The sequence below is a fragment of the Dermacentor silvarum genome, chromosome 4 (assembly GCF_013339745.2).
Source record: "Dermacentor silvarum isolate Dsil-2018 chromosome 4, BIME_Dsil_1.4, whole genome shotgun sequence".
NCBI classification, from domain to species: Eukaryota; Metazoa; Arthropoda; class Arachnida; order Ixodida; family Ixodidae; genus Dermacentor; species Dermacentor silvarum.
The window spans coordinates 29752912-29767184 of NC_051157.2; the positions used below are offsets into that span (position 1 = coordinate 29752912).

General features: G+C 44.0%; 1 protein-coding gene across 1 annotated transcript in view; it reads left to right on the forward strand.

The window, feature by feature from the left end:
• Positions 1–6065: 6065 nt before the first annotated feature.
• LOC119449694 (iduronate 2-sulfatase) overlaps positions 6066–14273 on the forward strand; it is a 52387-nt gene continuing 44179 nt past the window's right edge. Inside the window, exon 1 of the mRNA XM_049665390.1 lies at positions 6066–6257. The gene's annotated coding sequence lies outside the window, so the exon portion shown is untranslated. The remainder of the gene's footprint in view (positions 6258–14273) is intronic.

Consider the following 14273-nt stretch of genomic DNA (forward strand, 5'->3'; position numbering starts at 1 on the left):
CGGTACCATGTTGTGTGCTTTAGGGATGTTTGCGAGTTTTGTGCCCATAGTAAAAGCAATGTATCCAATCGCTGTAACTTCTAGTTGGCGCGCTTAAGAAGCGTTTGATAGCATTTAATAACGTTTTATTTCATGCTATAAAAATTTAATCCAAGCTTTCTCTCGCCGTTACTCGTGTTATCTTTGAGCTCCGAAACTCTTTCCCAAAATGAAATGTGAAATAATGTTCTTAAAGAAAGTATTATCTATTCCAAGGGAAGGCAACTGAACATTATTGCGTTTAACCCTCCGCTATGTTTTATAATGTGAGAAAATTTGAGCATTGAAGCAATCGCTGCATTTATCCAACATGCCATGCTGTGCCGGTTGTACACCGAGGCGTTCAAATACAACAGAATCTCAATAGAAGATTTATTACATTGTAAGTTGCTGGTTTTTGTTTTCTTTATCTGTTGATTTGGTGTTCTATGACACGTCATGTAAGGATAGATCTTGATCTCATAGGCCCTCTAAATATTGCATACTTCTAGCGAATAATTGTTACCGATATTTTTCTACAACCGAACTTTACGCCGAGTTCGGCATAAATATCCAGTTCAAATTGCCAATAACTCGGGAAGCATGAACGGATTAAGAAATATGACGTTATCTGACCTACTTTGTACACGCCTTGTTGGGGTCATGTGATCACAGAACGAAATAATTGAAGGTCCACTTCTCTCCGAAGAACTTCAACAGCGCGAAACGAAAGTCAACAGAAAGAAGAAAAAGAGGGACATTCACACGATGCTACTTTGATTTCATTTTCATTGTGTGCGTCTGAGTGTGCTCAAAATGGTCCTTCTGAACACGTTACATTTTTTTTCTTCACTGCTCACACCACTGCTTTAATCGTTTGTTGTTAATCGCAAAATATTACATTTATTCTCCTTTGAAGAAAATCGGTAAATTCCAATACATTTCCACCGCGGCGTGCACCATAGGTAAGCGGGAGGATCGTTTTGGTTGTTTGCGGAGGATGACTTCATAATCGCCGAGATGGGCTCGATTTCGGAGATCTCGCTCTATTGCTTCTTCGTGCTATGGTATTTTGTATACTTCTCTCAAACAGACGGAATGCTCTAAAAAGGTGTAAATACAACGACAGGCGTGCGCAGGGAAGGGCCAAATTATATCGCAATGCCCCCCGTAACTGCCCTTCAATCTATCAAATGATACTTTTCCTCAACCCGTCCCTGAAAGGATGGCTTCGGTGCTAACATCTCAGGTGTTTAACCACACGAAATGTCTTTTTTTTTTTTTGACCAGAACTTACTGTGGTTTTATCCGCAATGTGATCTAGCTTGCCATGCAAAATATTTCTTGGCTTCGGGACAGAGAAGGCTTCTTATGGTCTAACCTCCCCCAAAATACCGTGCTACACTCTGCACTCAGGCCTATTATGATATCGATGCAAATAAGATCCACTGGTATCGTGCACCCTTGCGTGGCTTCCTGTTTCATATCCGTTACATGAACTAAAGACTGTGTACTAATTTGCGCACCTAAGCTGGCTAGAGGTAACCATGGCACTCATCTCCCCTACCCCTTCCCTGTGCGCACGCCTATAGAGGCAGCGCACTTTTCACGACCCATATTTTGACTAACATTTCAGAGCATTCAGGTTCTCTCCTTCGCATGCAGTGACTGTCTAGGCGAAAAACAAAACAAAAAACAACAACAACTTCACTTTCTTCTAGCTGGGATATGCGTTGCAGCGCACAATCAAGCAATGAATAAACCAGCTTCAGAAACTTAAATTATACACTTTCATAACATTCGTTTGATCGAACCGCGTAGGCATATGTCACCCCGCTGTGTATTCGGGAAGGTTCAGGAATTATTTACGATACTTCTCTCTGATAATGGATAGAATAAAAAAAAAGTTCTCGTGGTCTTTTTAGTTGCCTGAAACATAGTTATTGTTCTCGCAACTCTTCGCGCTTTGAATAAAGAAGTATTACGCGTGTAGAAATATTAGCCACTTCTTTGGCTAGTAGTAGTACCCTTGAGATGAACCTTGGTAATGACAAAACTGCTACGCATATGAGCAGAGCGCCTGTCGTAAATACAAAACTACGTGATTGCAGATCTGCAATCTTTGTCAGAAGCCCACGGGCTACAGCGTTGGGGAGTGCTGATATCTCTTGGTTGTGCGGTAGATACTACTATTTGCTACTTTTGGTGTTTGATTGGTCAAGACAGGGAGAAAATCCATGAATTTTGAACGCTGTCACATCAGCTTCGCTGTGTGCTCCAATAATTGCTGCGAGCCGAGATCCAAATGCACGGATAATGTTTCTTGTAACTGTGAGGATGAAACGAATGATCCAACTCCACAAAATTTACTACCTTTGGTTGATGTCTGTTTCGATGTCTTATGTCTTCTCACTGTATGCGATGCGTGGCAATCCTAGTTTTCCGGCGTTGAATACGGCGCTGTATTGCGCGGGAGTGCAAACACGGGGCACTTTAAGACTCTAAGGTAACAATTATAAATTGTAATAAAATTGAAACTAATATTATTAGTAACAACATTTAGCATATACTTGATTAACGAAAAGCTCAAGTTCGAAAAGAAGGAAAAGGATACAGCGGTTTAGAGCAGCAGATCTTAGGGATAAAGTATAAGAACGGCTCTATACTTATGCCATAAATGCCTGCAAGTCTTCAGATATCTGGGTAAGTTGATATTTTGCGCGAAAAGTGTAAGTATGAACGCAAATCTGTAGTTCTGGCAGCACTAGTACGCGCCGCTGACTGAACTGCGCTCTCACAACTTAGTGGCCCGTGTACTTTTGACGGAGGTTGAAGACGCACTTTCGCTGCTTGGGTGTGTGACATGTCGTTCTAGAACCCTGCCTATCCCGTTCCTTATCGTCATCTTTTTCTAGATCTACATCCTTCAACGGGAGCAACCGTGTGTATAGTGTTGCTTCTTTCATGGTTCTCATATTTCGTGGCTCTTACCACAGTGACAAGCACAGCGTTTCAAGTCCTTCCCTATTTGTATGTGTACTCTCAGTGCATGTTTGTACACGGTCCGGACTGCTGCACCAGTGCGTCTGTCTGTGACACTGGCGAATGTGGTTTGTTTGTGGCATCGGAGATGGTGTGGTGTGGGGGGCTGTGTACGCGTGTCGCCGGCAATACAACGATGACCGATCCGTCCACACAACGCCAGCGTCAAGCTTCTCAAGGACCCTAACACCTCTACGCTAGTCGTGTGTCACTTGATGTGCTCTTGCCGCGGGCTGAAAATGTAAAGTGAAGCAAGCTTGTGCTAGAATTGCAGTGAATGTTCTTGCGTTGGTATTGCTCCCTGCACTGTTCTTGCGAAGACTGTTCTACCTGCATTTAGTGCGCCGTGTATTGATCCTTCATTTGCCATCACCGTGAGTAGCCACAAAAAAAGTGGTTTTAGTTGAGACTTGATTACTTTGACACAAGGAATATGATACCTGATGTTGCTCATGGGAGCTTTCTCCATTGACAGCACTTCTGCTTTGACCTTCGGAGTTAAACGTGGGCTTTCATGGCATTCGTCATAATGACAGTTTTACTTTGTTTAAAGAGTTGAAGAATACTATGTTAGTCTGCAGGAAAGAAAAAAAAAACTGAGATGGAGGGACTAAAACAATTACAACAAAATGGACGGAATAAATAGTCATAAGTGTGAACATAGGCTGAATTCATGTAAAAAGGTCACCTCCTTTGATATAAATGGCTGAGACGGCGGACGCAATGCGTCCCAAGAAGAGTACAATTAGCGTCAACGCTGCTGGTTATTATGCAGCTCCAGACTACCCAATTGCTACATTTTTTTTTCTTTTTGACATCCATGACATGAAGTGTAGGCTCGAATGAGCCAAGCATTTTCACGTTTTGTCCGCCAACGTGTCACTATTCTACAATTTTTGTCCCGGGCTTCTCGTGAACACTAAACATGATATGCGCTTCGTTTTATAGTCTGGCAGCATTCCGATACTTCTCGGGGTCTTTCACTTGTATTGTCTCTGAAGAGGTGAGTGCTGTGGCGATAAACTTCAACCACGGTAAATATAGCGACTATATATTATTGAGTTACTGATGGCTCCGGAGACGAACTTTTCGTGTTGTTACCGCGTTTTTTTTCCCTATACAGTCGTCAAGGGTGCTGCCTTTCTCATCCTGTCCAATTGCCACATTGCCGCTGTCTTGCGCGATACACTACATCTTCTGATGGCTGATCTAAATTTTAATGTGTTAATTAGATACAGTTGTTGGCACGTGTAATAACGTATTCCAAGAGAACGAACAAACATTTTTCTCTCTTGCACCGAGACCTATTTGTGCTTGTTACGCAGCATGTACTATAGCTAATGGTGCAATGAGCTTGCATATCAGCATGCTTGTGCATTGCATTGTTGCAGAAATAAAACTGTTTGGTGCTCGTCCTACTTACGCGCGAAGAAATCTGCACCATGCATAGTTGTTCAAGGGAAAGAGTTTGCCCCTTGAATCTCTTTAGTAGTTGTATAAACAATATCTAGCCATATGTCTGAAATGCCGCAGAGATGAACTAATAAAGCTCATGTTATATCTATGCTATGCACGCTGCGCCATATTAGCGAATGAAAAGTGAGTGCGACCGTTTTTTTTTTTTAAATTTTAGTCGACGATCTGTGAACTAGACCCTTCGTCTGGAAGGTGCAAACGTTCGGCACAAGGAAAGGAAAATGTTTTCGCATAAAACTACGTCGGAAATGACTTGCCACTGAGGTACATGCTATTCCTGGTGCACGTTAATGAAGTTGTGTTAGCAAGGAACAGATACAATGTGCTTTCGTGTTGGCATGCGTTGTGGTATTGTGGCGCCTGCGATAATGGTCACGGCGAATGACGTTTTCTGGCTCCAAGATTTTGATGCACATTTCCCTGTCCTTCCAGGCTCCCCCACCCCCTTCCCCTTTCCTTTTCGTAATTAGACACGGCATTCGAGTGCCTTCAGATGACACGAACCATGTCTCAAACCTAAGTATAGGTTGCTATCGCAAGTAATTTTTTTCTGATTATACGTCTTGAAGGCGCATATTGCACGAAAGTTGTTTTATACTGGAGGCTTCACAAACCAGTGAAGTATAACTCCCTGGCAGTAACGCTTAACTTTGCAGTTAAGCGTTACTGCCAATAAAGCATAGCTGTTCGACACATAACGCTTAATTGTTTTCACCTCGTGCTGGTTTCACCTCGTTGCTGGACGGCCTCTTGTATCATGTGAGGGTGCAGTGAGCGTCGAGCACTATAGTTCATTAGAGAGCTGAGCGCTTGCTGTCCCCTCCGCTCAGACCGGCATATGCTAGCAAATGCTACACAACCGCTTAGCGGAAACGCTATTGCGCGTGCGCACAACGCTCAAACCGGCAGCGGAACGAAGACCGCATCCCTCGCTGCGATACAAAGCCGACTGAGCGGAGCGTGACAGCGTGTCTAATTGGCCTCTTCGTCGTTTTGCAGCCGAGCTGATAGCGCGTCGCTCTCGTATCGGCAAGACGCGCTTATCAAATGCGATATCTACGCAGTTCCCTGCAGTATCTCAGAGTGTGAAATCTGGGTGGAGCGGAGCGTAAGCGGCGCTCTGCTAAAACTGTCTATTATCTCAAGTAGACGAAAAAGAAACGAAAAGAAACACAACTATCAGGAAAGGCGACTCTTTTACGGCTCGCTGCGCCCTCCAGCGCCGCGAGGGACTTTGAGGCATGGACAGATATCGTACAAGATCGGCACCGAGTGCGGCTGGGACGGCCGCTTGCAGTAAATAAGCAGAAAAAAGAGACAGCCTACACAGCCTATTAACGATCATGTAGACTAGTCCCTAAATACGCCGCACAGCGCCGGCGACGTCACGACGCAACGTCACCGGCGCACGTACAGTGGCCCTAGTTGGAAAAACACCGCCACCGCCGGTTCTCGGCGTGGAGCAGTCGCGCATTGCTTGGGGGGGGGGGGGGGGTGTGCGCTACGTGGACGCGGATATTTTTTCCATCGTGGACCTGCACAATCATCTTGTCAGCCATATTAGAAGTTTGGGTGCCGGAGCAAATCAGTGTAGGGTGAACTGCGAGATGAAAAACTGGCGACACCGGCTTTTTCCTTTGAGGAAGTGAACTACGTGGCCGTTTGTGATGAGCTGTGCGATGTGGAACAGCGACGTCGGCTTTTCTTCGGAAATGCGCCAGGTTTGTTGTGACATGATAACGTGCGCGACGAAAAATTGTGATGATATCGGCTTGTATTTTGCGTAGCGAGAGAGACCGCATTTCCGGTGTGTGTGTGTGTGTGTGTGTGTGTGTGTGTGTGTGTGTGTGTGTGTGTGTGTGTGTGTGTACTGCGCAATTATCAGTGCATCTCACTTCCAAAAATGGGGGCGCGCGCGGGGTGTAATAATACCAGTCTCACTGTTAAGGCATCGACAGAACTTCAGGACCCGTCATTCTTGTGCAGGTGAGAATGAATGGGACGCAATGATCAGGTAGCGCGTAAACCTCGGCGCTGTCTGCGCTGAGCACACAAAAGTAAAGTTTGTTTGACCATAATTTACCGGCTGAAAGTTATGGCTGTAAATGAGCTCCTATCCTAACATGTGTGTTTTCACCATTGCCCGAATGGGGTACGCCCCTCTACGGAGATGTGCATGTGCGACTAACTTCACAACGTGGAATGCACAAACGCCGACCCACTGAAATTATTCTATTTTATGGCAAATTTCATGGGCCTTAGGTAAAACAGTGAAATGTTTGTTTTCTTTGTAATTACAGCATGAACTTTATGCTATGACGATCCACAGTAACAAGCGAAATTAGTTTTTTGTTTTGTTTAACTTGAAAGCAGCAAAGACAGGTAGCAGACACGTTGGAGGCATCAGGCACATTGACATTACCGTGTAACGGAATATGTATTAGTGTATGTTATGCTAATTGTCATGACGGTGACTAATAGTTCAAATGATTTAAAATAGGGTATTTACCATCCCTAAGCTGCACAGTGTCGTAGGCGGAATGCTTTAAGGGAGTGCTCCGGATTAATTTTGACTACCGCGACCTGGGGTTTCTTACCATGCACTTTAACAGGCAATGGTGCCAGGCTTCCGCCGTTTTCACACTTTCGTTTCGACAAAGTGGCTTCCGATTTTTTTCCCTTCCGCGGGGCGTTTTGGGTTCTTATATCCTTAAAGGATCAACCTACACGCTAAAGAAAATTTTAATTGATTTCGGAACGAGAAGGCTTTCGCTTAAAACTTGAGCATGAATCTGTTCCAAGTTTCTCGATATTGTACATTTATTTCTGCTCCCAACTGACAACTAACCAATACCCGATGGTCAAACACGCTAATTTGATCTTGCTACCGGAGCGGAGACAGTCGAATCTCGCCCCAACCTCCAAGGAAGTGTTCTAACGCGCTCGGATCAGCGCTGTCAACTTTCCATTTTATGTTTTTGCCTCAGCGCGAGTTTGCCTTTCGTACAGCGACCCCGGATCGACATCGGAGACTGCGATGCGCAGCCGACGCCGTTGTGCTCGCTTCAGACCAGGACTGATGCCCGTTGGTCCCGAGGGGCGCATCGGTCGCTGATAAGAGCGGTGACAGTACACCGAATTGGGAGGATAGCCTCCACAAGGCACCCCAACTCAGGACAATAACCCCAGCTCACTCTTCTATGGTTGTAAACACCCCTTTCCGAGAAGCGATCTCGAGTATATTCGTGTAGAGAAGCTATGGCGGTGAAGACACTAAGTGCGCAACTGTGGTCATTGACATCAGCGGTGGATTCTTAACCCGAGTTTTCTCATGTTAGTTGCAGCGGCCGTCTAGCTCGTAATTATGCAGCCTTATCTCGTGCGCAAACACTGTACTAATTTGATTCCAGGGCCGAATTCACACAGCTTCTCGTTGATAAGGTCTCTTCGTGATTGACCGGCCGCTTCCGCTACTAATATGTTCAACATTGCGATTGACTGGCTTGTGCTCTTACGAATTAGTTTAGTGCAAGGACTTCTTTGTGATTATATGGTATTAGGTAATTACTGCACTGCCTTATTTAAACAAAAAAAGAACATGGCCCCACTTACGTCCCACATCCAATAATCACATACAATCAATCACATGCGATCAAGAAATACATGCCTTTCAAAAAATTTTAAAAGTTACCCTGTCGTTTTACTTACTTTCGTAACGTAACCTCCCTTTATGCATTGAAGCACAAAAGTAACTGGAACGTCCAATGCATTTCTCCGCAAATTTCGGGAATTATTATCTCGAAACTGGTGTCATCCTGCGGATTCCTTCCAAGTGGATCCGCCTTTCGAACTCCCCGGCTAGAATTTGTAAATTGCCAGCTGTGTCATGTAGTAATTAGTTAGAAACTTAATATGTGACTTTTTGTTAGTTAGTCGATTAAGAATGTCAATTTTTGGGCAATGTCCGCCTCTTCGAATAGACCAGCTCATGGACCAGAATTGTGCTATCAGCCACAGGCAATATAAAGAAAGCTTAAATTTTTTGGCTGAAACACCTGGTATGTGCCGTGTTGTTCCCAACATGCTGCATCCATAGTTTTAAGAGGAAGCTTTATCCGTTTTCAATTTTCATATTCAATTATACGTGAAACGAATAAATGATCTCGTTAGGCACTGAACCGATTTCAACAATATTACATAGTGGTGTACAGTAAATCAGTTTTGGCCGTTTTATATGCCACCGTAGTACAGTTTACATAATTCTGATATTGTTATTTTGCTGTTGAGTTGCACAGTATCAGGGCCGGTAAATTATAGCTTCCTTTTGGGGAAGGGGGGGGGGGGGATACAGCGAATCTGATCCTATTAGGTGCACATGCGAGCAGAATTATTTCTCTTTCCCAATGTAATTAAGATAGGGGTACCTGAGGTGAATCTTCCTTTAAATAGCCCATCACCATACCCCACGCGAAATTTAGGTTATGTAGGGAAATGCCGTCTAGTGAGCGTTTCATTGGAATAACTTATTTCAATTGGTTAGTTATTCGATGAGATAGGAGAACTCGAAATGTCGCTTCGTAGAGATTCCAAGAGGTGAGCTTCACTGCCCAAGAAAGGCACACTTTGCATTAAACGTTTGTCTCGACTACCGTCCACAAGCGCCATTCTTTTCCTCATTCTGCCATACAGGAGTCGAGGCACCGTGTCACGTTTATATCTTCTCGTTAATCACATAACGAGGGTGTCGAATCCGGCAACATTGATGCTTTCAGGTAGCATATGTGGGTTTATTGACCAGTTGCCTTCACCCGAAAAGATCACGTACTCGTGACGCCTGCGGCAGAAAGGATGTGCCACATTCGCCGCCAAGGTTCGCTGGTCACCACTCCCAGGGTTAGTTGCAATAGTAAAACATGAATTCCCCAGAAAGAGGACGGGAAAACGGCGGCGCGGTAGCTCAATGGTAAGAGCATCGCACGCGTAATGCGAGGACGTGGGATCTTTCCCCACCTGCGGCAAGTGGTTTTTTCATCCACTTTCATTTCCATTATTTTTTGTCATTTCTTTATTTCAATTAGTAAGTACACGTAATTTCTCCTATGTTGTCCTTGGTGTCTATGTTTGCTGGCTTCTTATGATATGATCAATGAAAATCGGCCCCCCTTGGTTCCCCTTCTTCTCGTTCACACACACATATATATACGCGTATATACGTACATGCAATACGTAAAAACAGTAAATAATGCAGCTTACGTGACATTGTTGCATTATTTAGGAGCGTTTTGCAGAAGTAATGTTCACAAATTAATGGCATTTTACAGAACAGTGTATAACGTATCACTTAAACGCACATCGGATGTCCACTAATTGATAATGTTCAGAGTCCGTGCCTAAGTTATAACTAACACTGTCCGTGAAACTCGAATTCCGATCTGGTTCAGCGACATGTGGGAACAAAGTGACCGGCTCAATAGCTGCTATCGGAAACGCCATGAAGATCGTGTCATACGTGGCGTCAAGTACCGTTAAACCGGGCCTAGTCTAGTACCTTGACCACGGCTGACTCGAAATCAAGCATAAATTGCAAACAAAGCGCATTTAGCGTCGAATTTCCGCGCCGCTTACGTACAAAACCGCGAAGAGGATTGAAGCGCCATCTCTTGTGCAGCGCTAGAAACGTTATATTTCCTACATCGTTCTCGTTTGCGACACTACGGGAGACGGCGACACCATCGCCATGGTCGAAAATGACTCGCGAGCTTTCAGTTTTCTTCAGACCATGGGGCCCCAAACGGAAGAATACTCGAGTGCCGATTGCAGTTATACGTACTTTAATAGTCCCGACAGATGTCTAAAGATCAAAACGTGGTTTTCCGTGTACGTTAGACTGTACTTTCTGTTGCGTCATCACTGTCGACAAGCTATCATCGTCGGGACGCTTCCTCATGATCAGCTTCACCCTCACCCGTATGACAAAGAGAAACAAAACACTAGCCACATCTCGGGATCAAACTGATGCCCCTGCGACAATGTGCAGTTGGGAGTCACTGAATGCGCAAACCATGCACTGCGCTATGGAGCAGCTTTGGCGCTTGACAGTTTGGGCGGGATATTGTGGTCCATGGGCTCCGAACGACGTAGTACTTAGGGATTTTTTTCCCCCTTGCCGGCACTCCAAGAGGAAGATATGCAGTTGGGCAAGTCATATGTAATGTGTAGCAGATAACCAGTGGTCTATGAGAGTATAAGAGCTGGTGAGAAGGGAAGCGAAAGCCGAGGACAACGGAAACTTGGGTGTTGTAATGAAGGAAGGAGAATTCCAAGCATAGGAGCGAATCAGCTGACGACAAGACAGGTGTAAGTGGGGATCGCCGAAAGAGGTCTTCATCAGTATATTCATTATGATGACGATGATGATAAGTTACGAACATTTGAGGCTCTTTAACATGTACAGCCACCATCAGAATATTTCGGAGCACGCGTAATGAGAATGAGTTAAATTTTCTCGCGACTTCAACACAGAGTGTGAGATGTATGTAAGAAATGGCATGATTGTACGGAGAAGTATCAACTCTACCTTTCGGCTGAAGGACCTGTGCCTAGGCTGTGATGAAATTTAGATTTTACCCGGATCCCGCGTTCCGAAACCTTTTGAGGGAGGGGTACTCAAAGAACGGTATTGAAAGTTCGTACACCCCGCCACCGTCGAAATGCCTTAGTCTAGGCTGGGAATCGAACCCATGACATCGCTCACAGCAGCAGAGCGTCATAGCCACTCAGCCAATGCAGCAGCTGAGACGGAGATTTGTGAATAACAAAAATAAATGCTTCGCGGTGTCCGCTTTAAGAGAAAGCTGCTGTCACAGTAAATTGAGCTGAGAGCCGGTCGAATCGATAAAGTCTGCCGTATTTTGCGCCATTTTTATCTCATTTGCTAAAGGTGGAAGTAGAAGGGGTGCCCCATTTATCAGCATAGAGGATACGTCTAATGAAATGTTTCTTCTTATTATTTATTTTATTTATAAAATACGGCGGACAAGAAGTCAAAGCAGGGTGAGCAGAATACACAAGATTATTTACACAAAATAACAGGATGAGACACGTTTGTAACATGCTTTTCAAACAATTTATTTGATCATAAGGTAGACGGTTAGGAAAATTTAAGCAACTTGGTTATAATGCAACTCTAACTAGTGCAGAAAATAACAACATTAATTACACCAATGGTATACAGGCCAGGGGCGCTAGTGAAATGTTTCATCATCATCATCATCATCATCATTTATTTGCCCTTAAGGGCCCCTGATGGGGCATTACATAAGGGGGGGGGGGTAACAAATGGTAACCTCGGGTACATAAAAACAAAAACAAAAAAGACATTAATACAGGTTGCAAAAACAGGTAAACACAGTAAACACATGAAAATTAGAAAGCCGAAAAAAAAGGGCTTACTAGTGGGGCTGTGGACAACACTGGTGTAATAATAACTGTTTAAATTTTACAGGATTAGTTTCATTGACGATACCATCAGGAAGTACATTCCAATCCGATATGGCAGTCGGCAGAAATGATTTATTGAAAGCGTTAGTTGAACCATGAATGCGTTGAACACTGTGACAATTAAAAAGGCGTCGTGATGATCTCATGGGCGGCTGAATTAGGCTCTCACGTAAATGAGGGAAATTATAATACAGCTTATGAAAAAGGCAAAGACTTGCTATCTTACGACGGGATGCTAGGGAGGTTAGACCAATCGAAGCTTTGATGTTAGTAACGCTCAACCGAGAATCATATTTGGACGTTATAAAACGAGCAGCTCGATTTTGTATTGCCTCTAACGCCTGGATTAGGTACTCTTGATGGGGGTTCCAGATAGGGGAAGCGTATTCAAGTTTGGTACGGATGAAAGTTTCGTATGCGATTAGTCTAACCGTGGGCGAAGCAAAAGTGAGTGATCGTCTGATGAAACCTAGTGATTTAGAGACGCTTGCAGAAAGCGACGTGATGTGCTTTGACCAGCTTAGATTACTTGTTATTTCTATGCCTAGATACCTATAAGATTCCACTTGTGATAGCGCGGTAGTGTTTAGCGTGTATGAGAAGTGTAGGTTAGATCTTTTACGAGACACGTGCATGAACTTACATTTTGATACATTTAACTGCATGAGCCAAGTCGAACACCAATTTTGGATTAAGGTTAAATCATCCTGTAGCAATGACTGATCGTTAATAGTAGAGATACGTCGGTACAGGACGCAATCGTCCGCAAACAGACGAATGGATGATGAAATTTCAGCAGGAAGGTCATTGATAAAGATTAGGAACAGAAGCGGGCCAAGAACAGAGCCCTGAGGGACACCGGAGATAACGTTAGTAGAGGCAGAAGGATGACTTTCAATGACGGTGTACTGCGAACGATCAGTTAAAAAGCAGTGAATCCATGAAAATATCAGCGGGTCAAGTGAAAGGCAAGAAAGTTTAGTCATGAGGCGCTGCTGGGGAACACGGTCAAAAGCCTTAGAAAAATCAAGGTAAATGACGTCAGTTTGAAAGGATGAGTCTAGGTTTAAGTGCAGGTCAGTCGTGAATTCAAACAGTTGAGATTCGCACGAAAAGCCAGACCGAAAACCGTGTTGGTTTTTGAAGAAAAAGGAATTATTATCCAGGTGCTTTGCCACGTGGGAATAAATTATATGTTCAATAAGTTTGCATGCAATGCATGTTAACGAGATAGGACGATAATTCGATGGATCGGAGCGGCTTCCTGCCTTGAAAACCGGTGCAACTCTGCTTACCTTCCACTCGGACGGGATTTGGCCACTGGAAATAGAGTGCGTGAAAATGATCTGTAGTACGCGACTGGATATTACTTTTGTGCCTTTAAGGATTTTAGCTGATATGTTGTCAGGCCCAGGGGCACTGGATATCTTCAAATTGTCAATTATTTTACAGATTCCTTCTGCCGAGATACCAACTGGTGGCATTTGAGGGAAATTTGAGCTGAGTGGTATAGGAATATTAGCAGCTGGTTCCTGGGTGAAAACGGACGTGAAGTACGCATTCAAAACGTCAGAACGAAGCTCCTTCGGAACGACAGAACCATCCTGATATGATAAACAGATGTTATGCGAGCCACTACGATTGGGAGTTAACAAAGTCCAAAATTTTTTGGGGTTATTTCGGAGGATGTCAAGTAAGTCTTTGTTGTAGAAGTGCCGTTTCGTGCTCCTCAGCAACTTCGTATAATTATGCAGGCACTCTAAGTACTTTTCCCATTTTAGTGCTGAATTGGAGCTCTTGGCTTCCCTGAACAACCGCTTTTTCTTGTTACATAATTTTCTTAATGAGTTTGTAAACCACGGTTTCCCGGCATCGCCGCGAATGCAAACGAGGGGTACATAGAATTCCATTAAAGAGATAATTTTTTCTTTATACGAAAACCAGTTTTCGTCAATAGACCTATTAGGAGCAGATTGTTCAAAGTGTTGGAGAAATTTGGCCATTTCCTCATTAATTTTGGAAAAATCTGCTTTGCTGTAGTCGCGAATGTACTTTACTGAACGTTGGCGCGAAGGAATTGAAATTGCGAGGTTGAACAACACTAACTTATGATCGCTAAGACCGTCGGTGGATGACAATGACTGAATTAGCTCAGGATTTGACACAAGGACAAGGTCAAGGGTGTTACCACCACGAGTTGGTATTCCGACAGTTTGAGCGAGGTTGAAAGAAAGAAT